Here is a 19809-nt window from a genome sequence, read left to right as displayed (position 1 = left end):
GCAAAGGAGTTTTTACCTGGAATTTAATAGATTAAGGGTGAAAACTGACTTATGTCAAAAATGAGCATTTCAGAGCGAGAGGAGCCTGTTTCTGCACTGTACAGTAGCCTAAGCTGCATTTCACTGAAAAAAGGTCTTTCAAACAAGTTTTCTAGCCTGAACTGGTTGAATTTGGATCTTCTTCATGGCAAAGGAGTTTTTACCTGGAATTAAATTCATTAAGACTGAAAAGTGGCTTATGTCAAAAATGAGCGTTTCAGAGCGAGAGGAGCCTGTTTTTGCACTAAGCTGCATTTCACTGAAAAACGGTCTTTCAAACAGGTTTTCTAGCCTGAACTGGTTGAATTTGGATCTTCTTCATGGCAAAGGAGTTTTTACCTGGAATTTCATTCATTAAGGCTGAAAAGTGGCTTATGTGAAAAATGAGCGTTTCAGAGCGAGAGGAGCCTGTTTTTGCACTGTACAGTCGCCTAAGGCTGAAAAGTGGGTTATGTGAAAAATGAGCGTTTCAGAGCGAGAGGAGCCTGTTTTTGCACTAAACTGCATTTCACTTAAAAAAGGTCTTTCAAACAGGTTTTCTAGCCTGAACTGGTTGAATTTGGATCTTCTTCATGGCAAAGGAGTTTTTACCTGGAATTTAATTCATTAAGGGTGAAAACTGGCTTATGTCAAAAATGAGCATTTCAGAGCGAGAGGAGCCTGTTTCTGCACTGTACAGTAGCCTAAGCTGCATTTCACTGAAAAAAGGTCTTTCAAACAAGTTTTCTAGCCTGAACTGGTTGAATTTGGATCTTCTTCATGGCAAAGGAGTTTTTACCTGGAATTTAATTCATTAAGGGTGAAAACTGGCTTATGTCAAAAATTAGCATTTCAGAGCGAGAGGAGCCTGTTTCTGCACTGTACAGTAGCCTAAGCTGCATTTCACTGAAAAAAGGTCTTTCAAACAGGTTTTCTAGCCTGAACTGGTTGAATTTGGATCTTCTTCATGGCAAAGGAGTTTTTACCTGGAATTTAATTCATTAAGACTGAAAAGTGGCTTATGTCAAAAATGAGCGTTTCAGAGCGAGAGGAGCCTGTTTTTGCGCTGAAAAGTGGCTTATGTGAAAAATGAGCGTTTCAGAGCGATAGGAGCCTGTTTTTGCACTGTACAGTCGCCTAAGGCTGAAAAGTGGCTTATGTGAAAAATGAGCGTTTCAGAGCGAGAGGAGCCTGTTTTTGCACTAAACTGCATTTCACTTAAAAAAGGTCTTTCAAACAGGTTTTCTAGCCTGAACTGGTTGAATTTGGATCATCTTCATGGCAAAGGAGTTTTTACCTGGAATTTAATTCATTAAGGGTGAAAACTGGCTTATGTCAAAAATGAGCATTTCAGAGCGAGAGGAGCCTGTTTCTGCACTGTACAGTAGCCTAAGCTGCATTTCACTGAAAAAAGGTCTTTCAAACAGGTTTTCTAGCCTGAACTGGTTGAATTTGGATCTTCTTCATGGCAAAGGAGTTTTTACCTGGAATTTAATTCATTAAGACTGAAAAGTGGCTTATGTGAAAAATGAGCGTTTCAGAGCGAGAGGAGCCTGTTTTTGCACTAAGCTGCATTTCACTTAAAAAAGGTCTTTCAAACAGGTTTTCTAGCCTGAACTGGTTGAATTTGGATCTTCTTCATGGCAAAGGAGTTTTTACCTGGAATTTAATTCATTAAGGGTGAAAACTGGCTTATGTCAAAAATGACCATTTCAGAGCGAGAGGAGCCTGTTTCTGCACTGTACAGTAGCCTAAGCTGCATTTCACTGAAAAAAGGTCTTTCAAACAAGTTTTCTAGCCTGAACTGGTTGAATTTGGATCTTCTTCATGGCAAAGGAGTTTTTACCTGGAATTTAATTCATTAAGGGTGAAAACTGGCTTATGTCAAAAATGAGCATTTCAGAGCGAGAGGAGCCTGTTTCTGCACTGTACAGTAGCCTAAGCTGCATTTCACTGAAAAAAGGTCTTTCAAACAGGTTTTCTAGCCTGAACTGGTTGAATTTGGATCTTCTTCATGGCAAAGGAGTTTTTACCTGGAATTTAATTCATTAAGACTGAAAAGTGGCTTATGTCAAAAATGAGCGTTTCAGAGCGAGAGGAGCCTGTTTTTGCACTAAGCTGCATTTCACTGAAAAAAGGTCTTTCAAACAGGTTTTCTAGCCTGAACTGGTTGAATTTGGATCTTCTTCATGGCAAAGGAGTTTTTACCTGGAATTTAATTCATTAAGGGTGAAAACTGGCTTAAGTCAAAAATAGACGTTTCAGAGCGAGAGGAGCCTGTTTTTGCGCTGTACAGTAGCCTAAGCTGCATTTCACTGAAAAAAGGTCTTTCAAACAGGTTTTCTATCCTGAACTGGTTGAATTTGGATCTTCTTCATGGCAAAGGAGTTTTTACCTGGAATTTAATTCATTAAGGGTGAAAAGTGGCTTATGTGAAAAATGAGCGTTTCAGAGCAAGAGGAGCCTGTTTTTGCACTGTACAGTCGCCTAAGCTGCATTTCACTGAAAAAAGGTCTTTCAAACAGGTTTTCTAGCCTGAACTGGTTGAATTTGTGTGGCGGAGCGCTGTTGAACGCCCGTCATTTCCTGACCGGCGCGCTCTCTCTCTCAGAGAGTGCCGGTGGGGCGCCTCATTGTTCCGGCAGAGCCAAGCTCCTTATCACCTGTTTCCCCGCCGGCCACATGTCGCGGTCCAGCAGTGACATAAACTTTTTACCCTGAACTCTGTTCTCCCCTCCGTGGGTTGTCGAGGGTGCACACTCGGCGCCTACGCGACACGTACACACACACACACACACACACACACCTACACACATGCTCACCTGCTGTTGCTGCGGAGGTCTGTCTCGGGTTCACGGGCCGAACCGAGGCAGTTCCGGGCCACGTCATAAGTAGCGCACTGTGGCGTGCTTCCATGGGTCAGGCGACCATGGACTAAACTATGTGTGTTAATTGTTTTGAAATATTGTTAATGTATGTGTTCTGTGGGAAAAGTGGCACAGCCATATGAGGGGTTATTAGTGCCACAGTACTGGGGTTATATTTAAAGGGGTTCTGTTAGTTTTGTGCTTTGTTTCCCAGTTTATGTTTCTTAACCCGTGTTTTGTTAATTGGTTTGCCCGGGGGAGGGGCCAAGGGGGTTTTTAAAGAGAGCTCGGCTCACTTGAAGGAAGGATTCGGCTGAGTGGCATGTGGATAACAGTTGCTGCCTGTTCCTTGTAAATATTTTTTTTACTCTGTCATATTGTAAATATTCCTGCGTTTTTTTTGTTGCTTTGCCACCTGTGGGTATTTTTGTCTTTGGGTTTTTGGTGTAATAAAAAGAAAATCACCAAACTAAAGTTTGCCGACTGGGCCATCATCTTTCCAAACCAGCGTTTCAAAGTATCGAACCCCGACATTTGGTGTCAGAAGTGGGATGGCCAGTCGACGAGGGCGCATCCGGTACACAGGAAGACGGGTACTGGGTTGCGCTCACAAAAGGAGGAACCAGTGCAGGACAAAGATGGCGAGGAGGGAGCCTGGTCCACAGCCGAGGAGGACGAAGGGGGTGCGGCGGCCCCAGTCCGGCAGGCCGGCCCTGGAGCTCCAAGTCCAGGAGAGGAGCTGGTGGCGGTCATGAGGACCTTCCTGGAGGGACAGCAGAGAAGAGAGGAGGGGTTCCTGGCAGAGCTCAGGGGACTCCAGGCTTCGTGGCCAGCCCCGCAACTGGATCAGGCAGTGGCAGGGCCGAGGCCGGTAGCACCTGTCCCTGCACCTGGGTCCCTATCACCATCTGAGAGGTCGCTGATGAGCCTTAGAATGGACTTACCTACACCTGCTGCACCGCGCCGCAGTTCACCCTTAAGGGCGGCAAGGTTTGGGGTGAGCAGTGGGACAGAACCTCCGAGGCCGGAGAGCAGACCCTTTGGTGACCCCAAGATTCCCCAGTACCTGGCTGGGGAGGACATTGGAAATTACCTGCTTCGCTTCGAGCGGATTGCCAGAACGTGTGGTTGGCCAGATGGTGAGTGGGCGTGTCGCCTGGTGCCGCTACTCACTGGGAAGGCGCTAGAGGCGTACACCGCTATGGACGAGGAGAGGGCTCATTCATACCCGGACCTGAAGGCGGCACTCCTGACCAAGTTTGACATCTCACCGGAGACGTATCGCCAGCAGTTCCGGGCCATGGCAGTTCCACCGGGAGAGAACCCAACAGAAACTTACCACCGCTTAAAGGGTCTCTACCGTCGATGGATTCGGCCAGAGCAGCATACCAAGGAGCAGATCGGTGAGCAGGTCATCTTGGAGCAGCTGCTGCGAGTCTTCCCAACAGACATCCGCACCTGGGTGAAGGAGCACAAGCCAACGGATGGGTTAGCTGCAGGCAAGCTAGCGCTGCAGTACCTCAACGCACGGAGGGGAGGCCCGCCTGCTTATCACGGTGGTCCCAGTCGCCAGGTTTCGTCGCAGCCCAGACCAGCAGCCAGAGCCAGCCAGCATCCGCCTGGAGAATCCCGGCCCACACCTCGCCAGCGCAGCCCCGGTAAGGAGTTCATCTGTTTCTACTGCCAGCAAGCAGGGCACAAGGCTTCGTTGTGCCCCATCAGAAAAGCTAAGCTTAGCGGGGCATGCTACACTCCTCGGGCTGAGGTTGCAAGTGCTGGGGGAGGGCAACAGCGTTTTAAGGACGTTACCATTAATGGTGAGTCTGTGACTGCTCTGGTTGACTCGGGGAGCTTCCTGACGCTGGTCCGAAGGGAGTTGGTGCCAACGGGCGTGGTGGATTATAGCAGACAGGAAGACATTTTGTGTGTGCACGGGGACAGCCATTCCTACCCCACAGCTGAGGTGACGGTGGTGGTGGATGAGCAACCTTACCTGCTGACGGTCGGGGTGGTGGAAAGGTTACCTGTTGCTGCTATCCTGGGGTGGGACTTACCTGTGCTGCTGGACGTGCTGCTGGAGGCCGGCCCCAAAGACAGTGACCTGGGGAAGGGTTTGTCCGGTTATGTGATCACCCGCACCCAGGCCAGGGCGGGGGTGACAGCCGACCCAGGGCCGAAAAAGGGGCCCGATCCAGAACTCTTTTCAACCCTGGACAGCAGTTTGTTTGAGGGGCCCATGAAGGGGCCCAGGAAGTCTCGCCGCCAGCGGCGGTTTGAAAAGGGGCTGAAGTCCCGGGAGCCGGACTGTGCAAAGGGACTGGCAAAGGGCATGTGGGAGGTGCCAGAGGACATTGGGGCCCTGCAAAGGGAGGATGGGACTCTGAAGTCCTTGTTCGCCAAGGTGGTTGGGGGGCTGGATATGTCAAAAGGGGAGAAAGAATGTTTTGTTGTTGACAGTGATGTTTTGTATGCAGTGGCGGAGGGGGTCAAACGCCTTGTGGTTCCTGTGTCATGCCGGCCGATGATAATGCACCTGGCACACACCTTGCCTTGGGCAGGTCATCTTGGCCGCAACAAAACCTATTTGCGCATATCCCCCAGGTTCTATTGGCCTTCCATGTATGTTGATGTGCAAACCTTCTGCAAAACCTGTCCCACCTGTCAGAAAACTTGCTATGTCTGCCAGTCCGACCGAGCCTACCTACAACCCCTGCCCATGATCTCCACTCCGTTTAGGCGTGTGGCCATGGACATTGTGGGCCCATTGGTGAAGAGCAGTGGGGGGCACCAGTACATCCTGGTGCTCTGTGACTACGCAACACGGTTCCCAGAGGCTTTCCCCCTGCGCACGGTCACTGCTCCTGCTGTTCTGCGTTGTCTTGTTCAGTTGTTTTCCAGGGTTGGTGTACCGGACGAGATCATCACAGACCAGGGGACCAACTTCACCTCCAGACTCCTGCAGCTCTTCCGTCGGCACTGGGGATTTCGGCGATCAAGACCACCCCGTACCACCCTCAGACGGACGGCCTGGTAGAGCGCTTCATTCAGACCCTGAAGAAGATGCTGCAGAAGTTTGTGGCCGACACTGGGAGAGACTGGGACCAGTGGCTGCCCTACCTGCTTTTCGCCTACCGGGAGGTTCCCCAAGCGTCCACAGGGTTTTCCCCGTTTGAGCTTCTGTATGGCTGGGAGGTACAGGGGCCATTGGATCTGCTGCGGAAGACCTGGGAGTCTCCCGCAACCGGCACCAGTGACCGTGGTGTGGTCCAGTTCGTGCTGGAGATGAGGGACCGGTTGGCAAGGTACCGAGACGAGGCCGAGGTCAACCTTCGTGAGGCCAAGCAGACCCAGAAGGCGTGGTACGACTGACAGGCCAGGCACAGAGAGTTCCAGCCTGGCCAGAAGGTCCTACTCCTCCTGCCATCCTCCAACAGCAAGCTGCTGGCCAAATGGCAGGGCCCGTACACCGTCCTCAGGAAGATGGGCCCGGTGACCTACGAGATCCACCACCCGGACAAGAAAAGGGCAAAGCAGGTTTACCACGTCAACCTGCTGAAGGAGTGGAGGGAGGCTCGGGTTCCCGTGGCGTCTCTGCTGGTGACGGCGGTGGACAGCGCGGGGGAGGAGGAGTCTACCCTCGCCGACCTGAGCCAGTCTGCGGAGCCTGCTCTCGGGCACCTCTCTGCCGCCCAGTCCAGCCAGCTGTGCCAGGTGTTCCAGCGGGTCGCCAAGCTCTTCGCGGCCAACCCGGGGAAGACTGACCTCGTGGAGCATGTGGTCCGGCTGAAAGACAAGGGGCCGGTTCGTCAGAGGGCCTACCGGGTGCCCCAGCACCTGGTGGCCAAACTTCAGAAGGAGGTGGAGGAGATGCAGCGCTTGGGGGTGATCGAGCCGTCGCAGTCTGAGTGGTGTAGCCCGGTGGTCATTGTGGGGAAGAAGGACGGTTCCCTGCACATCTGCATGGACTTCAGGAAGGTCAACGCCATGTCAGAGTTCGACGCCTACCCGATGCCCCGGATCGACGACCTGCTGGAGAGGATTGGTCGGGCTAGGTTCATCACCACCCTGGACCTCTGTAAAGGGTACTGGCAGGTACCCCTGGAAGCGTCCAGTCGTCCCTGCACAGCGTTCCAGACACCTGCTGGCCTCTTCCAGTTCACGGTGATGCCCTTCGGCCTACATGGAGCACCAGCAACTTTCCAGAGGCTGATGGACCGTGTCCTGCGGAGGTGTGAGGACTGCAGTGCTACCTACCTCGATGACGTGGTCATCTTCAGTGCCACCTGGGAGCAGCACCTGCATGATCTGGAGCGAGTCCTGGGCCAGATCCAGCAGGCAGGCCTGACGCTGAATCCAGCCAAGTGTCAATGGGCCTGGGAGGAGGCGAAGTACTTGGGGTACCGGCTTGGACGAGGGGAGGTCCGACCACAGGTGGACAAGGTCGAGGCCATCCGTAGCTGCCCACGCCCTCGCACGAAGAAGGAGGTGAGGTCCTTCTTGGGCTTGGCCGGCTGGTACAGGAGGTTCGTCCCACAGTTCGCCACCCTCGCAGCACCTCTGACAGCACTGACGGCGAAGGACCAGAGGAACCCGGTCATCTGGAACGAGGACTGCGAGGCGGCGTTCCAAGCTCTCAAGGCCTGTTTGTGCTCTTCGCCAGTTCTGAGGAGCCCTGACTTCAGCCAGCGGTTCCTGGTTCAGACCGATGCCTCAGCGGTGGGACTGGGGGCAGTCCTGGCCCAAGGTGAGCCTGGTGACGAGCGACCGGTGCTGTACCTGAGCCGGAAGCTGCTGCCACGGGAGACCAGGTACTCCACTGTGGAGAAGGAGGGCCTGGCCATCAAATGGGCCCTGGAGAGTTTGAGGTACTACCTGCTGGGGAGAGAGTTTGACTTAGAGACTGATCACAGGGCTCTGACCTGGATTAACTCCATGAAAGACCACAACAGTCGTCTCACCCGCTGGTACCTCTCTCTCCAGCCGTTCCAGTTCCAGATCCGACACCGAGCGGGCAAGACCAATGTTGTGGCAGACTATCTCTCCAGGTTGCCGCACATCGTCAACCTCGGGGAGGAGGGGGATAATGTGGCGGAGCGCTGTTGAACGCCCGTCATTTCCTGACCGGCGCGCTCTCTCTGTCAGAGAGTGCCGGTGGGGCGCGCTGCGCCCTCATTGTTCCGGCGGAGCCAAGCTCCTTATCACCTGTTTCCCCGCCGGCCGCATCTCGCGGTCCAGCAGTGACATAAACTTTTTACCCTGAACTCTGTTCTCCCCTCCGTGGGTCGTCGAGGGTGCACACTCGGCGCCTACGCGACACGTACACACACACACACACACACACACACACACCTACACACACGCTCACCTGCTGTTGCTGCAGAGGTCTGTCTCGGGTTCACGGGCCGAACCGAGGCAGTTCCGGGCCACGTCATAAGTAGCGCACTGTGGCGCGCTTCCATGGGTCAGGTGACCATGGACTAAACTATGTGTGTTAATTGTTTTGAAATATTGTTAATGTATGTGTTCTGTGGGAAAAGTGGCACAGCTATATGAGGGGTTATTAGTGCCACAGTACTGGGGTTAGATTTAAAGGGGTTCTGTTAGTTTTGTGCTTTCCCAGATAGCATACGGATGTGGGCCACTTCAGGCAACAATCCGGCACTGTAGGCATTCTTCTGGCCCGCACAAAACAGATGTGAGCCTAAACTGGCCCATGTGGTAAATGCTACATTCGGCCCTTATATCACAAAACAGATATGGCCCATCTTTGGCAAATACGTGGCAGAGTAGGGAATGGTTATTCCTTAAGTGAACCAAGGCTGGGCCACATATGGTTCAGCACACGTGGCCCACCTTTGCTGAAACACATTTGGGCCAGTTTTGGGCAAAAGACGGCAAATTAGCATCGACTAATCTGGATGTGAGCCTAAAGTGGCCAACATATGAGAAAATACAAGTGGCCCACCTTTGCTGAAACACAATTGGGCCAGTTTTGGCCGAAAGACGGCAAGTAAGCATCGACTAATCTGGATGTGAGCCTAAAGTGGCCCACATGTGGTTTAGCACACGTGGCCCACCTTTGTTGAAACACATTTGGGCCAGTTTTGGCCGAAAGACGGCAAATTAGCATCGACTAATCTGGATGTGAGCCTAAAGTGGCCCACATATGAGAAAACACAAGTGGCCCACCTTTGTTGAAACACATTTGGGCCAGTTTTGGCCGAAAGACGGCAAATTAGCATCGACTAATCTAGATGTGAGCCTAAAGTGGCCCACATATGGTTTAGCACACGTGGCCCACCTTTGTTGAAACACATTTGGGCCAGTTTTGGCCGAAAGACGGCAAATTAGCATCGACTAATCTGGATGTGAGCCTAAAGTGGCCCACATATGACAAAACGCAAGTGGCCCACCTTTGCTGAAACACAATTGGGCCAGTTTTGGCCGAAAGACAGCAAATTAGCATCGACTAATCTGGATGTGAGCCTATGTGGCCCACTTATGAGAAAACGCATGTGGCCCACCTTTGTTGAAACACAATTGGGCCAGTTTTGGCCGAAAGACGGTAAGTAAGCATCGACTAATCTGGATGTGAGCCTAAAGTGGCCCACTTATGGCTCCACACACGTGGCCCACCTTTATTGAAACACATTTGGGCCAGTTTTGGCTGAAAGACGACAAGTTAGCATCGACTAATCTGGATGTGAGCCTAAAGTGGCCCACATGTGGTTCCACACAGGTGGCCCACCTTTGTTGAAACACATTTGGGCCATTTTTGGCCGAAAGACGGCAAGTTAGCATCGACTAATCTGGATGTGAGCCTAAAGTGGCCCACATATGGTTCAGTAACATTGTGGGGTCCATACTTTGTGAAGTACAAATGTGCCAGGACAAGAAAAGACAAGACAAGTTAAGTTAAGTTAGTTTGCTTCTCTCATTGAACCGCTGTCCACTATTCAGGGTATAGGGGATAACAGGACCCAAATGCAGACTCAAATGGAACAGTTTATTATTTTAGAAAGAGGTAAATAAACAGGTAATCAAAGTCAAACAGAAATAAAGTAGCAACAAAAGAGTCAACGAGCCTAAGTCTCGGACAGGGGAAAAAACAAGGAATCCAAAGTGCAAAGTGCAAGTAGATATTCCTTTTTCGGTGGAAATGTTCCATGATGGGCATGATTGGCAATGTTGCAGCATGAACGACCTGCAATATTGATCCTTCACTCATTCTGGAAGAAGCTCGCCACTAATGGAGCCCCCGTCCAGCTTCTTTGCTGGAGCTTGAAGCAGTTAGAGGACTGAAGACTTTTAGGCCTGAACTGCCTTAATTGTGTTCTCCACTATGGAGGTGAGAATTTTATCCAAGCTAATGTCTATCATGAACAACACATCCCCATGGCAAGCCCGGATGTTGCACCCATGATACAAAGAGAAACAAAACCGTTCATAAAAATCTGAGAGAAAAAAGTTAACACAACAAGCGGATGGTGAATTCTGAGAGTTGTTATCCGTCTGATACCAGCAGGAATTACATACAGTAGGCATAGTCAAGTTTAACTTGTTCTTCTCTTAGTGCAATATTATCTGTCAGTATAAATAATATGCTGACTGTGATGAATTTGTTGTTTGTTGATGAAAGTTAATTTATAAAAATATATATATATTGACCAACAATTCTGTGTTTTCTCTGATTTGAGTATATGCATTTTCATGTGTGGCCAATGGAATGTCCTTCCAGAACTTATTCTACACTGAAAAAAGGAGACTGGCCAACTCTTGGATTTATGTCAGCATCTTGGGTGTATTGAACACAATTGCCTCATGTTTTAAAGTTAAACGTAACTATATAGTGTAGAAACTACATAATATGCAGAGAGGGTACATTAATTTGTTCAGATCATGTTGGGATGAAGTGAGTCAATAAAGTAGCGATGTTAATTATCGCGATACCGCACGCGATTTCGTCTTGCGCACTTTACAGTCACGTCCAAGAGCTCGCCGTACGGTCCGCCACGCCACGCCACGATTCGGTCGGTAAGTCTGGATTTTCTGATTAAATATTGTCGAAATCTCAGCCAAATGTAGTTTAATGTCTTGAGAGTCACTACGTAACGTTAACGTTGAACTAAGTGAGTTCGGTAAAGTCCCATGAGCTTATTTGCTCGCGCTATTTTATCACTATGTTTTATTTGAATTTGTTTTTTGAGCGGGAGCCGTCCATGTTACATTCAACTTAACTTTGCGGCGCTCCTTAGTCTTCTGTTTGAATTGGTTTGCCAACTGACTGTTCAGTTACATTGTGTTAACTAGCTAACACACTAGCTAACACCGCTGATGACAAAGCTAATGTCATCAGCGGCATTAAGTTAGCGACCCCCCTCCCCCCAAACACCGTGTAATGACAACATGAGCAGAAGGAGAGGAAATTCAAACAAAAAAGGACACATTAACTGGTGTGCGTCTGCTCTGTCTGAGCAGTGGTAGCAATAATCACGTAGCCATGGCCTGCCACTGCCTAATGTTCATAATGGCAACTTAACTTTTTCTTGGATACAAGCTGCTGGCTTTGCACAGTCAGCCCAGTGTTTGAACATGGAACATGATTAGTCTCTGTTCTCATCAGAGAAGAATCACATTAATTATTTGATATTTTACAATGGTTTATGCAGTGTACCTAAATAAAGTTGCCGGTGAGAGTACATCTAATGTATGTTTATTAAAATACAGTTTTCATAATGCCTAGATAATGCCTCATAATGCAAACTCAAGTCTGCATATCACCTGGAGTCAGCTGATGGATCATGGGCTCAAGTTTTTGTGGTGAGACCAGGATGTTGTATTTGCTCTTATTATTACCGTAATTAGTAGTAATTAGTAGTAGTTAATGCATTACAGATTTTAATGAATCCCTCAGCACATGCATACACAGACACTGGCCACCTCATTAATACATCTGTGGTATCTTATACGACAACTCTGTCATAGGTTCAACTTTTACCTGTATATATTGTCAGACAGGTGATTAATGTAATTAATTTAGCTAAAGCCTTAATTTAGGCTTGGACTTTTGTCTGTGTATTTTTAAAATGTGTCCTGCTCAAACTGTTTTTCCAGGATCTCCAACCCTACCTTTAATCCTTCTTTGTTTTTACTTCCACAGTGAATGGTGCTAGAAGTGTTCCAGTGACAGAGTGAATGTGGCAATGCAAGACCTGCCCTTCAGTTTTTCCAAGTAGGTCCCATATTCTGAAGTACTATCGAGTCAGACATAGACATTATGGGAATAACAATCGTATTCCATGTGTGCATGCAAGCTGCCCATGCACTTTTAGAACGTGGAATGCATTGTTAATTCATTTGAATAGATGTTATTAAAACTAGTCGTCATCAGTCAGAGAAATGTACATTTAGTTGCCATTTGTGTCCTTGTAAGGATCTTGTGTCTGAGAGGGATTACTGGACTCACGTTAATGCACATTTGAAGATAAATGAGGTTGTAACGTGCATGTTCTTGGATTGCAAATTTCAAACAAACATCTTAGGATCTTTTAAATCCCACAAGAGCAGAAAACACAGGTCTTTTTCACTAAAAGATTTTAAACCAGGAATTGTAGTATCAGCCACCCTCGCTTCCCCAGAATCTGCTTCAAATACGTCTGATGATGACATTGGTGAGGATGCTCAACCAGGTAGCAGTACTGGTGTTCTAAATGACCACCCAGATGTAATCGAGCACAGTTTGGCAGCAGCTTTTATGTTTTTTTTGTGATGCTCCCATGATCAGCAATGTACAAGAGAGATGGCCAGCTCTTTTTGATGCAATGGAGGTAATTTAAAAAATGATGCCCTGACTAGTTGTGTCATAGATATGGTGTTCATGTGAGAACCTGTGAGTACTGATTCCACTGAAAGGACCCAGTCATTTTTATCATGCATTCACTGTCACTGCACTGCACTATGAGAAATGTATCTTTTTTTATATCATCTCCGGAGATTATATAACGTCCAGTCCATAAAGGTCAGGTCCAAACAGGTAGTTTTACTGTTGGTTTTTAGATACTGGTGTCACATGCTGACTGTTTAAAAAAGTCAGAGTTTTTGTCTTTGATCACTTTCTTCTGTGCTACTGAAAATTTGAGTTCAAATATCTCTATTGTCTTTGTTATAATTCTTAAGGATGACATTGATGCCGGAAGGGAGTCCCTCATTAAAGGACTCTGCATCTATCTGAATGAGAATCCCGACGTCTTGGTGCAGGAGTACATGGTGGGTGTTTTGTGAGTAGATTGTGGCTTTGCTACATTTCCAAACGTATTCAGTTAACCCTGTGATCCTACTTGGACCGTTTAGGTCCATTTGCCATCTTTATCACCTTGGCAAAGTGATTCCAGTGCTGAGATTAAAAACAAATGGTCCAAACAGTCCATTTTTTCTCCATAATCCCCCATTATGAAAGTGAAAAACCACCTATATTGACCCCTCTGCCACAGAGTGAAAAAATATTGTTTCTCTTACATTAGGGATTACACTAGTGTGAAAACACTTCAAATTTGTGAATCTAGTGAAAGAAGGAAAAATCCACCATCTTCTTACACTGCACTGACCCTCATCTGACAAGGGCAGAATTGGGACTGGGATACAGCCCTGGAGTAAATCAAGGTTAATAATAAAAAATCATCCAGGAACATGAAAACAACTTCCAGAAGAAATGAGGACGAGAATTCAGTCTTTACATTAGCTTGAAGGCTCTTCTTCATTTGATCTGGAATTTGTTATGTCTGTATTTTATTTTTTCTCTCAGAAATTGACCATGAATGGCAGCATGGCAGGGCAATCTTTGGCTGTAGTAATCTGCTATGCTGCTTACATGGGTTTAAATAAACTATTGCATTAGAATTGCTGCATTCAAAAGCATCAATTTTTTTATTTTATTTATTTATTTTTAAAAAGCTTCAAGAAATGTTTTATCTTTAACCAGGACATGACTGAGGCCACTGCACTGAGTGCCATTGAGAAAACGACAGTGGGAATATGTCACCAGAGAGACGCCAGGCAATGACTTTTCTGATGTTGGCATCATCATCGAGGGTGTGGTGGTTCTTCAAGATCTGGATAATGTAGCCCTTGCAACAGCCTTGGACTTTTTTACTCTTTGAACATGAGGTATCCGTCACAGCTCCGCTATACTTTTGAAGTGATTCAAAAGGTGGTAATGGAGTTGGATGTGGCTCAACTCTCGAGGAAAGCCCAAAGCTTAAAGACAAAACTGTTCCAGTAAGGAGAGCTCACTGTTGTTGTGCACGTGAGGCGGTTAGCTCCAGGTAGGAGGACAATTAAAGCTCACACTTGCTCTCCTGCATTTTGGAGGTTGAATTTCCAGGTGAACAATCAGCAACAGCATGGGATGTTTCAGTTGTAGTAAGGAATTTTAAATACTTCTAAGATACTGTTCTGTTTTGAACCAAGATGTCACAATGAGGTCAGTCATTGCTGTTTATCCTATGGCTCTTGAATAAAGGCTTTGACATGCAACTGTTCATTTCTGTTTTTAATTGGGGTAAAAATGGGTAATGTCAATGATTAAGAGAGTTAATAGAAAGGTATTAGGCATTAAAATAAATGATTGTTGAAATGGCAATGGCAACTAACGTTTTTGCATTTCAAATCAGTTCTATAGTTGAATCGAATTGTTTACAGTTACAATTGTTATTTAATTTAATCTTGACAATAGAGACCTTGAACATAATGTTTGTATTGTTCTCTTCGAAGATGGTTGCCTGTAGCCTTTTCAAAAGAAAAGGTCTAATTTCCATTCTGTGGCTGAGTCGGTAAAACACTGAAAAACTGACATTACTTGTTCACTGTTGATTTGTATTACAGTAGAACAGTAATGTCAGTTCAATTCTTTACCTACTGTCACTGCAGTGAAATTAGACATTTTATTTTGAAAGGTTACTAGTGGTACAGGCAACCATCTTCAGAGAACAATACAAACAATCTGTTTTTAGGCCTCCATTGTAAAATTGTGTAATTGACACTAGACTATAATACGAACATGTAAAATGAAAATAACGTGTAGTATTTACGCTACCAAATAGTATTGGAGTAAAAGTTATTGAATAGTGTTGAAATGAAGTGATGAAATTGTGAAGGATTTAAATGTTCCAAGAGCTCAAATTACTTTATCAAAACATGTTTTAATCACACTGTATCAACACAAAATATACAGGTTTATTGAACATGAATAACTTGTGTTAATTTAACTCAATTGTTTAAGTTGCTGCCAAAGCAAAACATCTGTGTGCAACCAATGTCCACCATTGAATTAAGTTAATCCAACATGTTCCTTTTTTCAGTGTATGTACAAATCCCTACATGTTCTCATGCTTGTCAAAGCGCTGGTTACTGAGGAAGCGAGTTTGCACACATTGTTGAGTTACATGTGTGTATACGTGTCTGGTTATTAATATGTGTATGAATGTGGTTATTAGAGGAGGATAGTTGGACTGTTATCTGTTTGAATGTGTGATAAGAGTAAGAGAGTATGTGCTGTTGTGCACTTCATGATTTGGTGCTCTTGTTCCCTGCTTTTACTAGTGTATTCTGTCTATTTTTAAAATATTATGGTCATCATGTCACTCATATTTCAATGATTTTAATACTGTATCTGCTTTAACTTTACCTGCCCAGGGACTACAGGCGGAACTATAACCTGGCTCAAAGCATCTCTTCTTGTCTTACAAGATTAATGTTTTTTTGTGCATTGTCCCTGTTTTAAATAAATAAATTCAATTCAATTCATTAAATTCACAACATACTGTACATTCCTTGACCGAGTGTGCCAATAAGAGCATAGCCTAGGCCAAGAGTGACAGTTCATTTGTGAACAGAAACCGCTCCCACCTGCTCTCTGTGTCACATAGAAAATGACTGGCAGGTCGACATTGGAAAATGTATTGACCTACATTTACCTGAACATATCACCCACAGTGACAGTGTTTTTTTTTTTATTAAGTCAACGCTATTAAGTCTGTAAGGATCGTATCTTTATTCAAACTCTACTTTCCGTTATGTTTTTTTCCGCTTTAAGTTGGAGTTTTCCAAATTACGAGTCTTTTGAATGCATCATATTCGAATTGACGAAAGGGAGCAAGGGAGCAAAAAGTGCGCGAGCCGGAGATCGAGGAGAGAAGTCACGGTGAGGTGAGTCCCTGAACGAAAAATAAATGAATGAATTTCTGTGGGAAACATTCAGCTCTTATTGTTGGAACTTCACATTGTTTTGTCAGGTTGCCAGTGCTGCGAAAAATGTAAGCTAGTTAACATTCAGTTTTTATACAAGGTTAATATGACCAGGCAGCAGGGCTCGAAATTAACGATGTCCCGGCGGGGACCATAAAAATTCCTGCTGGGACACACTTATATTTTGTCCGGGACAATTACGGGACAGTGAAAAAAAAAATGTCAAACGCTCACTCTCAAACAAAATGCTCAATTCCCTCCTCCGTATATCATTGCATTTCCCTGAGGTTGAGGACTATAATGCAGAGCAGGCAGTTGAGAAGTGGTGGCAAAGTGGTCAGAGAACATGCCGACCCATGTTCAACGACTCTGTGTGAGACAAGAAAAATAAATCTCTGTGGCAGTGAACTTTCCCTCCAGAAAACAGCATCCCTCCCCGCGAGTGAAATAGTCAGACAGCGTCCTGTTTACTGATGGTGATTATGTAATTTTGTACGAAAAACGTAACTTTGTCACTTTCCAGGCTGTTTGGTGGGTCAGGATCTCAATCACAACACATTATAACAGCATCCATATGATTATAACAGTCAGAGGGTACATGTTTAAACACATGCCGCTGAAAGCCCCACTAGGATTCAGAGAAGCACAGTACAGAAGCACAGAATGTGTTGCTGCCGTTATTACTGGTACCGGTGCCGCGTCGAGTCTCCCTGATCCTCTCCCCAACACACAGCCGCTTCTAGCCGCAGCGGCAACCTGAGCGGGGTCGCTCTGCGAACTACGGCGCCGCGGAGCTACAGGCCCCGGTCTTCCTACTCCTCTCCCCCACATACAGCACCCTGTGCTGGGTCGCCCAGAGCGACGAGTCTCCCTCCAGCTCTGGAGCTCTCCACGGTGCTGCTAATGGCGGCTTCTCATCGTCTTTCAGACCTTAGACCATAGCTTTAAGTAATACAATTAATTAAAAATGCTGATAGTCTAATACTCGTTATAAAATACTTATAATACAACAACATATACACCCAATCACATTTTATAAGGCACCAGTTTAAAGCTGCCATTCTTAAATTGCTCTGTTTGCTTTGAAGAAGACATACTCTGTGCCGAAATGTCAGCAACCTGCACCATAATAAAAATATCTAAAACTATGTGCTTCACCATCTTCTCCAGCTATTTATCTGCCCCCTGCTCTAAGATGCACCAGTCTGCAATCAGTTCGTCAGCTGAAGGCGAGAGTTTTCCTCCTACAATTTTAGTAATTGGCTGGTCATGGCTAGACTGTTTTCAAACTACATTCATTGCTGCCCAACTATGGGCAGGATATAGCATGTCATGCAGTTAGCCATTTCTCACCATTGTGTGCAATCTATCCAAAGCTTTACAGTTTTCTCAATTTTTAGGAACGGTCAGAAACAATCAATTGACGGCCACTGCAACAGACCAGGAGGTGGAGGCTTATATAAAAAGGTGGCTTCATCTCGCTGGAGACAGGGATGGTGGGAGGAGAGAGAGAGAGGAGAAAAGGCGTGCCACACAGCTCGCACGTAAGTCAGCTACAATACCTATTTTGCAATATATGTGTGATACTGTTCTACAGCAGAAATCAAGATGAAGCTGTCAGCATATGTAAAAAAAAAACGAGCGCAAAGTACAGAACAAATCTCCCCAATTCTAAATGAGCAAATACAATTAAAAAAGGCAGTGTTGTGATTTTTGCCATTTTTTCCGCTATGGTCACTTAGGAATTAGAAGCTTGTTCAGCCACCATGCAGCAAGCATAGCCATTTTCTTGTAAATGTAAAGATTTCACTTGGCAGTGGTGGGACAGTAATGTAAACTGTAACTGGAATTGTCACCCATTGCCTTTCTTAAAAGCCAGTACATGGGTCTGAAAAGTAGGGAAATCACATTTCAGTTAGAAACACATCTTTAATGAAAACTGTATTTGACTTTAGTATAATATTCTATCTACAAAATAAATTAATGAATATGAAGCAACAGCTGAAATATATTTTTAAATATATTAATATTACATGCCATCTCCCTGCTAAATTGAGCTGGAATGAAAGAACCCCCTATCAAACACAAAAACATACTTCTAATGTTAACATGAGTGGATGAAGTTTTGAGTCTTAAGATGTGGTCTTATCTAACCTCAAACTTTTCCCTTTACTGCTGCATTCATGGTCTTCAGCTCCACCATGTGGGCAGGTCTGATGTAACTACACAGCGATTGTGTGAGTGAGGCTAGCTGACTCATTGTCATCTCAGACTTGATATGTGATAGGTTTAATATGTAGGATGGAGTTGCTTCCAACTGAGAGCCTCAGCCATGTTGCAATGGAATATAATACTTACCTTGGCATAATATATAAAGAATAAACCAGGACAGAGAGACCTCACCTCAACTTTTATCCCAACTCTCTCCTCTTGTGAGGGCTTTTAGATCTGAGTATGGCCCCAGTGTTCTGCCAGAGCACCGTGCCATAGCACACAGACCTCTGGTCCAGTAAATGTCCAGTTTTGTGGATACCTATTACGCACCACCAGACTGACAGCTATCTTGGGGGTCCCCATGGAGAGTCATTAAAGAGGAAATATTCAAGATTTTTACCTACTTTTTACTTAAAGCAGAAGTAAGCGATCCGGTCGTTTTGGCTAACTTCCTGTCAGCGGATGGAGTTAGCAGTCCCCGCCCTCTTCCCTACGTCAACACATGCGCGTGCATCCCTTGGCTGCACACACAGAGAGGACCGCCCCTTTATGCCGTTCTCTCTCCTCATTGGATAAAGGTTGTAGGATACAAGGAAGGTTTCTCCTCGGCTTACAGCAGAGCAGGGTGACTGACAGACCCGTGTTTCGGACCAAACACTCTATATAAGTGATTGCTGTCGGAAGATATAACTATATAAGACTTATATTAACACAAACATTCCGCTTACTTATGCTTTAATGAAACAGCTCCAGAGTAATGTTGCTGGCTTGTTCCAGGGAGAATGGAGGCTCTCTGCCTTCCACCTAGCGTCACTTGGCTGAAAACCAACCTTGTAAGATCAGACCCTCCGACCCAGTATCCCAGCTCTCGTGCTGGCAGCATCATGACACACCAAAACACCCTGTATCCATTATCTTTTTATGAAAGGATAGAACCACACAAATACACACATTGCAACATGTATATGATATGCTCCATTAATTGCATTATGGCTGGCTTCAGTGAACCAACAAATGCTGAGGAAAGGTTAGCAAAATAGCAAAAAATCAAATGGCTGTGCACTATTCCCCTTTAACATGAAGACAAACTCAAATATACATTATGTTTTATTACTGTAACTTCAGGTTAAATGTGAAGTTTGTCAGAGTGTTTGATGAACACAATATTGTATAACTTTATATCACTTTACAGGGCCTTTTTTGTTTGGTCTCCTGATAAGGTTTTGTGTTTTGCACTGCAACCATATACAGTAACCACAGTACTGCTTTACTGAGTCAACAAAATATGTTCTTTTGTGCATTTCTTAAAGGGCCAGATGAAGAGGAGACAATGGTGGGGCCATGAGTGAGCGTGTTCCGCAACAGTGTTCCGCAGTCAGAATTTTCATGTTCATCTTCATGTTTGTTTTGTTTGTGTTGTGTTGTTGTTTGTGGCACATGTTAAAAAAATAAAATAGTTCTCTACTGT

General features: G+C 45.8%; 1 protein-coding gene and 1 long non-coding RNA gene across 2 annotated transcripts in view; one reads left to right on the top strand and one right to left on the bottom strand.

The window, feature by feature from the left end:
- Positions 1 to 16830, bottom strand: part of LOC311253672 (uncharacterized protein) — a 27601-nt gene extending 10771 nt beyond the window's left edge. The window contains exon 1 of the mRNA XM_084384171.1: positions 16818 to 16830. The gene's annotated coding sequence lies outside the window, so the exon portion shown is untranslated. The remainder of the gene's footprint in view (positions 1 to 16817) is intronic.
- Positions 16017 to 19809, top strand: LOC311253673. The gene is made up of 3 exons (XR_014621782.1): positions 16017 to 16088; positions 17528 to 17671; positions 19652 to 19809. It is a non-coding gene; the product is annotated as an uncharacterized lncRNA (long non-coding RNA).

Source organism: Pagrus pagrus (assembly GCF_965226575.1).
Source record: "Pagrus pagrus genome assembly, contig: HAP1_SCAFFOLD_31, whole genome shotgun sequence".
In the NCBI taxonomy this organism is placed as follows: Eukaryota; Metazoa; Chordata; class Actinopteri; order Spariformes; family Sparidae; genus Pagrus; species Pagrus pagrus.
This window is presented reverse-complemented; position numbering and strand designations above follow the sequence as displayed.